The following is a 6,579-nucleotide window of genomic DNA, read 5'->3' on the forward strand; positions in this document are numbered from 1 at the left end:
ATAATTAACAATCCTAGCATGCCACAGGCCACACATGGTGTGTTAAATGTTCCCATGACAATAGACATCTTTGGGCATGCACATGATGGAGTTTAGGAGAAATTGTAGCTGTAGAGGAGGCAGTGTTACTTTTTTTTGAGACTATTTACACATCACAAAAGGGACAAAAAAAAAACAATGAGAAGACGGCACATAAGGTAGCTTTTCCCTGCAGTTTTAATGATGCATAAATGTTTATTCATTCCAGGGCATCACTGAGAAATATTTTTGGAAATCTTTCCTTGGAAACTTAATTACCACAGATGTATAAAAGTAAATAACAGGGACCAGTGCTGTGACATAGGAGGTAAAGCTGCTGCCTGATGTGAAGGCAACCAATATGGGCGTCGGTTCTAGTCCAGGCTGCTCCACTTCTGATCCAGCTCTCTGCTACGGCCTGGAAAAGCAGTAGAAGATGGCCCAAGTCCTTGGCCCCTGCACCCATGTGGGAGACCCAGAAGAGGCTCCTAGCTTCGGATCAGTGCAGCTCTGGCCATTGCAGCTAATTAGGGAGTGAACCAGCAGATGGCAGACACCGCCCCCCCCCCCCCCCCCCCGCCGTCTTTTCTCTCTATGTAACTTTGTAAAATAAACAAATAAATCTTTAAACAAAAAAGATAACCAGTGTATGGTGAAGTCAGGACTTGCCCAGGCAATCTGACCAGACACACCATTATTAATCATATGCTTCAATACTATTTGCATCATATTTTCCATGGCATTCTGTTCATAAGGTCACTTTGGCTATAACATCATGAGTTTATTATTCTGTGGGTAGCTTGTCTCTTAGGGATAAATTCTTTCTTTCCTGGAACATGCATAAATAGTCTTAAGGCTTCTTCTTCTTCTTTTTTTTTTTTTTTTTTTTTTTTGACAGGCAGAGTGGACAGTGAGAGAGAGACAGAGAGAAAGGTCTTCCTTTGCCGTTGGTTCACCCTCCAATGGCTGCTGCGGCCGGCGCGCTGCGGCCGGCACACCGCGCTGATCCGATGGCAGGAGCAAGGTACTTATCCTGGTCTCCCATGGGGTGCAGGGCCCAAGCACTTGGGCCATCCTCCACTGCACTCCCTGGTCACACCAGAGAGCTGGCCTGGAAGAGGGGCAACCAGGACAGAATCCAGCGCCCTGACCGGGACTAGAACCTGGTGTGCCGGCGCCGCAAGGCGGAGGATTAGCCTAGTGAGCTGCGGTGCCGGCCTAGTCTTAAGGCTTCTAATGCAACAAGACAACCAGCAGCTGCCACCGAGGCCTCTCCTAACACCGGCTCTACAGGGATCCAGCTTTGGAATAAGACATTACACCTACTACCTTGTTGTGAGGAAGCCAAAGTGAGCCAAGTAGAGAAGCAGCCTAGAGGAATAAAGGGTTACCTTCTGCCATCTTTCAGCAGCCTCGTGAATTAAGGAACCATCAGCCTCACTCACCATCAGACTATACACACAAGGGACTCCAAGTTAAGAACCTCCCTTCCATGCCCAAAATAGTGAGAAATTAATAATTATCATATAATCCACAATGTTTCAGGATGGCTTGTTACATGGGATGAAAAAATTGCAACGAATTTCTTTCTGCACAGAGGATTGCACTGTTTTTCAATTATACGCCCTTCTAATTTATTGTGTTCAATGCTAGACTTGGGACTTACTCTGTGATTCAATGAAACTGACAAATGTTTATGAGCACATACTTTGCGTTAGGGGTTACTAACACCCTATTGAACAAAACAAAATATTTTTTGTCATCTCAGAGAGCTTATGTTCTAATGAGGTTTAAGACAATAAAGGCAAAACAATTAGAAATACAAGAGTACTTCACAAAGTTTATGGAAACTGATGTTTACAAGTTTATTTTGGTGCAATTTTTTTTTAAAATCCATGCATGTGAACTTCAAAAAGCTCATGGAAAGTCCCCTCATGAAACACCCTCATGACCAACAGCGTGAGAAAAAGCTCTGAACTCCGTATTGATGGGAAGGTGTAGCATCAGGTATGGAAGATCAGAAAGCCAGGGCTGATGGGAGGCAGTCAATGAGAGGAGCACAGCTCGATGAGATGACATCTCAGCAAAGACTGGAAGGAGGTAAAGGAGTTCACTAGAGTATCAGAAGAGTCATTACAAACGTGCTGAGGGCTGCTCGTGAATGCATTGTTCAAGGAACAGCAGACAAGCACAGTCAGCTGGAGTAAGGCAAAGATCTCAAAGTTACAGGGCAGTGGGGAGCCAGGTTATGGACGCTTGTGAGTTTGTTATGCGTATGACTAGTATTCCTCTGAGAAAAATGTAGGATTGTTGAAAATCAGGGTTGACAACAGCAGATCTGACAATCTAAAAAACTTCTTTCACCTACCATGTTCACATGAAAAGAAGGTGTATAACTCAATTTTGCATCGGAAGATCAGAGGCAACTAACTATTGCTGTAGATTCATTTCTGTGAGGAGGAGCCTGGTGGGGACAAGAGAGGCAGAGTCACCACACAGACCCCGGGAGTTGGGTGAAAGCAGGCCTGAGGCAAGCAGCCCGCAGACTCATTTATTTCAGTTGCTATAACAGCTTATATAGCCAAGGCAGCCAATCCAGTCAAGGGGCCGTCTATGCCCTAACCAATCACACCCTGTTATCAGGCAGTTTCCGAAACCATCCAGTCACAGCCAGTGGCCATCTTGGCATGGCCTTCTCATTCCACCGCATTTCCCCCTTTTCAGTTTATTTTTGAGCAATGGGAGGCATGATTCGTGGCCATACCACTGTTGACCCCATTTCCATGTGGTCTCCATGTGCGGCTGTGCCTGTGTTAGGTTGTCCCCCAGGGGATCTTACCTGTCATTGACTAACCAGCGCTCAAAATGGGAGACCACAGGAGTGCTTGCTCAGATGGGGGTAGGAATGAGGAACAATGTTCATCAGGAATGGCTTGACTGCACATGGGCTGTGGGCCATTTGAGTGGCTGACCAGAGCTAGTGGGGTATAAAACAGTAACGGATATTGCTATGGGCAGTTCCTCAGGGTAGGATGATAGGATAGGCAGACTCTCAGTCTTGTTCAGCTGGTTCTTGTTGGCTGTCAGTTGCAGGCTTGATGTTTCTGGCTGGTACCCAAATGGGCTGTCCTGCATTCTCTGGAAAGACACAAGCATATCCTCGACCCTTGGTTAGCAGAGGGTGTGGTCCCTTCCATTCTCCTGTCGGGGGGGGGGGTCTTTCCACCTAGCCATAGGGGCTGGGGTCTGGGATGGAAAGCATCCCCAGTGTTTATAAGCTGGGCTGATCCCTTGGGAATCAAAACTAAGAAAATTGATAGTGAAAAGGACCTCATTCAAAGCAAGCTGTGGGTCTGGGCATATGATTGTTTTTCTGTATTTGTAAGAGATCTTTAATTGTCCTATGAGTTCTTTCAATGATTGCCTGTCCCTGTGGGTTGTATGGGATACCTGTGGCAGACTGTACGTTCCAGGATTTCAGGAAGGAATTAAATTCCTGTGATGTATACGGTGGCCCATTATCAGTCTTTATGGTCCAGGGGACAGCAAGGACCAGCATGTCTGATTTAACCGCCTTTATCGCATTACTAGCCTTTTCTCCAGATTGGGCTGTTGAGTAAGTATCTACCACCACATGGACAAACTTAAGTTTACCAAAGGAGTTAATGTGGGTGACGTCCACTTGCCAGAGCTTATTAGGAGCAAGGCCTCGCGGGTTTGTTGCAGTGGGCCTAATGGGGCAAGGGGTGCACAATTCTTGCAAGAGTGTACTAGGTGTTTGCATTGGCTTATTGTTAGCTCCGGGAAAAGCAATTTTATGTTGCTTGCCGACATATGAAATTTTTGGTGTAGAATGTGGGCTTGTTCTAGGTGTCCAATGGAAGCTGTGTTGCAGGAGATAAGACGATCAACCTTTTTGTTGCCTTGGTTAATAAAGCCAGGTAACCCAGTATGTGATCTTACGTGTGAGATATACATGGGTGTTTTCTGTTCTCAGTTAGCTCTTTAAGTGTTGTGAACATCTGGTCAATTGGCTTATCGGTTGGGTTAAAGACTGCAAAAGGGATCGTCTTTGCTACCTGTACTAAGTATTTGATGTCTGAAAATATATTTACCGGCCCATCCTGGCTAAGAAGTAGAACCTTGATTACTGCCCTTATTTCTCCCAATTGTACTGATCCCCCGTGGGGTTCTACATGGATCTTATCTTTCTGTTGAGGATTTGATCACTATTCCAAACAGTAACTTGTTGGCATCCGTAAACGCACACGGTGCCATGGGTATACGGTGCCATGGGTATAGGTTGATTACCAGGAAAAGCATGTTTTGGATAGTCTGTTTCTAATGTTTGTAACATCTGGAGTAGCCTGTCCGGAGGCAGGTGATTGTCAACCTAACTTTATAATGAGAAATGTTTATTCAGTTCACAGATTGGAGCTTCAAGTCAAAGACTGAGGAAGAAGTATGGCACAGGCAGAATGTATGCGGAGGAACACTTGGCTGGCAAGTGAGGAGGCTGAAAGCAGCTAGGCCCAATTCAGTCATAACCAAAATCTCCCAAGAACTGTGCTCAGAGGACACACCCCTAATGGCCTAAGGATGTCTCTCTTAGTCCATCTTTTAAGACACCATAATTGAACTAAGTTGCTACCCTCTGATTGCAATTAATATATGGCTTTAAGTTTAAATGTCTGCATGATGTTGGGGGGGCAAGGCATATTCAAATTATAGCAGAAGGCAATGACTAGAGCAATGACATACACAAAAACCTGTTAAACTACTGCAAGGGAAGGATGATGCGTTTGAAGGATACTGGCAGGTGTTCAGGTGATGAAGTGGTCTGGGTATAGCAGTAGAGCCAAAAGGATTTCCCAATGCATTGGCCATGGGATGTGAAAGAAAAGGAAAAAGCAACAGGAAGGTAGAATTGCCACCAACTGAAAAGGAGAAAGATGCTGGGTGGAACAGAATTGGGGACAAGTCCAGAAGGCAGAAATATCTACTAGATGTTCAAATGTGTACCTCAACTACACAGATGGATATAAAAATTTAAAAAGATTCTAAAAAAGGTCTGGAAGAGAAGCAACTCCTGGCATCACTGGTACAGAGAGTATTTTTTTTCATTTATGCAAAATAAAAACACTTCCAGAATATGCAGAGGGGAACATTTCAACATGGAAGGGTTACTTGGTAACAGATGAGAATACATACTGTCTGCTATTTCTACCTTCCTGGAGGGTAAATTATGGACTTGAGAAACAATTTTCCCACCTCTGGCCCAATCTTCCTTTTGAATCTTGCATTCTTGAAGATCTACTTCCATACTGCTTCCCAAATTCCCATTTATCAGAATTCCCTGATCCAATACTAGTGCAAGATCTTGTGTGAAAATGAACTTAACACTCAATAATACAAAGTAGATTTTGTCTGACATTGGATAAAGCTGAGTGGATCTGGAGGTGTGGTACAAAGGGTTAAACTGCTTTTGGGACACCAGCTTCCCATATGGACCGTTCAGTCTGATTCCTGCTCTTCTGCGTCTGCTTCAGCTCCTGGCTAATGCATCTAGGAGGGCAGAAGATGACAACCCCAGTGCTTGAACATCTGCCACCCATGTGGGTAAACCTGGATTGAATTCTTTGCTCCTTGCTTTGGCCGAGCCTGGCTGTTGTAGCCATCTCGAGAGTGAATCAGTGGATAACAGACCACACATTATCGTGTGTGTGTGTCTGTCTATCTATCTGCCTATCTATCTGTCTGTCTATCTGCCTCTCTACCTACCTACACACACACACTATACATGTATATAAACTTCAAGAAATGTATCTATCTACCTACCCATATACCTACCTACATACACACACTATACATTTATATAAACTTCAAGAAATCATTCTTGAGGCCGATGCTGTGGCATAGCTGGTAAAGCCACCACCTGCAGTGCCAACATCCCATATGGGCACTGGTTTGAGCCCCGGCTGTTCCACTTCCGATCCAGCTCTGCTATGGCCTGGGAAAGTAGAAGTGGATGGCTCAAATACTTCGACATCTGTTCCTATGTGGGAGACCTGGAAGAAGCTCCTGATTTCGGAACAGCACAGCTCTGACCATTGTGGCCATCTGGGGAACAAACCAGTGGATGGAAGACTCACTCTCTGCCTCTCCACAACTCTGCCTTTCAAATAAATACAAAGAAACCATTCTTCAGGCATGTCCCCAGATATAGACTCAGACAGCAAATTACAAAAACAATTACAAACATTCATGAAAACATAAAGACAGGACACATAAAGCTTTGTAAGCAAGAAATGAAACCCAGTGTATTAGAATGCCAATTCCACTTGTAAGGAAAGAAATGCAGATCAAGTAAAAGTTGACATAAAAGCTTTGTATTATATATTTATTCTATAAAGACTTTCATCAGTGGACCGAGGTCTCTGTGCAACACATTTTCACAATTAAAGTATTCAGAGATAAAAAGAAAATGATAATTACAAAAAGCCATAAAATTAGATTTGACAAAAGTAGATCTGGGCCAAACAGACAAATTAAAACTGAAAT

At 44.1% G+C, this 6,579-nt stretch overlaps 1 long non-coding RNA gene across 6 annotated transcripts in view; it reads right to left on the reverse strand.

Annotated features, from left to right (window-relative positions):
- Positions 1–6,579, reverse strand: part of LOC127487868 (uncharacterized) — a 154,277-nt gene that overhangs the window by 134,279 nt on the left and 13,419 nt on the right. The gene's annotated exons all lie outside the window — the stretch shown is intronic.

Source organism: Oryctolagus cuniculus, chromosome 13 (assembly GCF_964237555.1).
Source record: "Oryctolagus cuniculus chromosome 13, mOryCun1.1, whole genome shotgun sequence".
NCBI lineage: Eukaryota > Metazoa > Chordata > Mammalia > Lagomorpha > Leporidae > Oryctolagus > Oryctolagus cuniculus.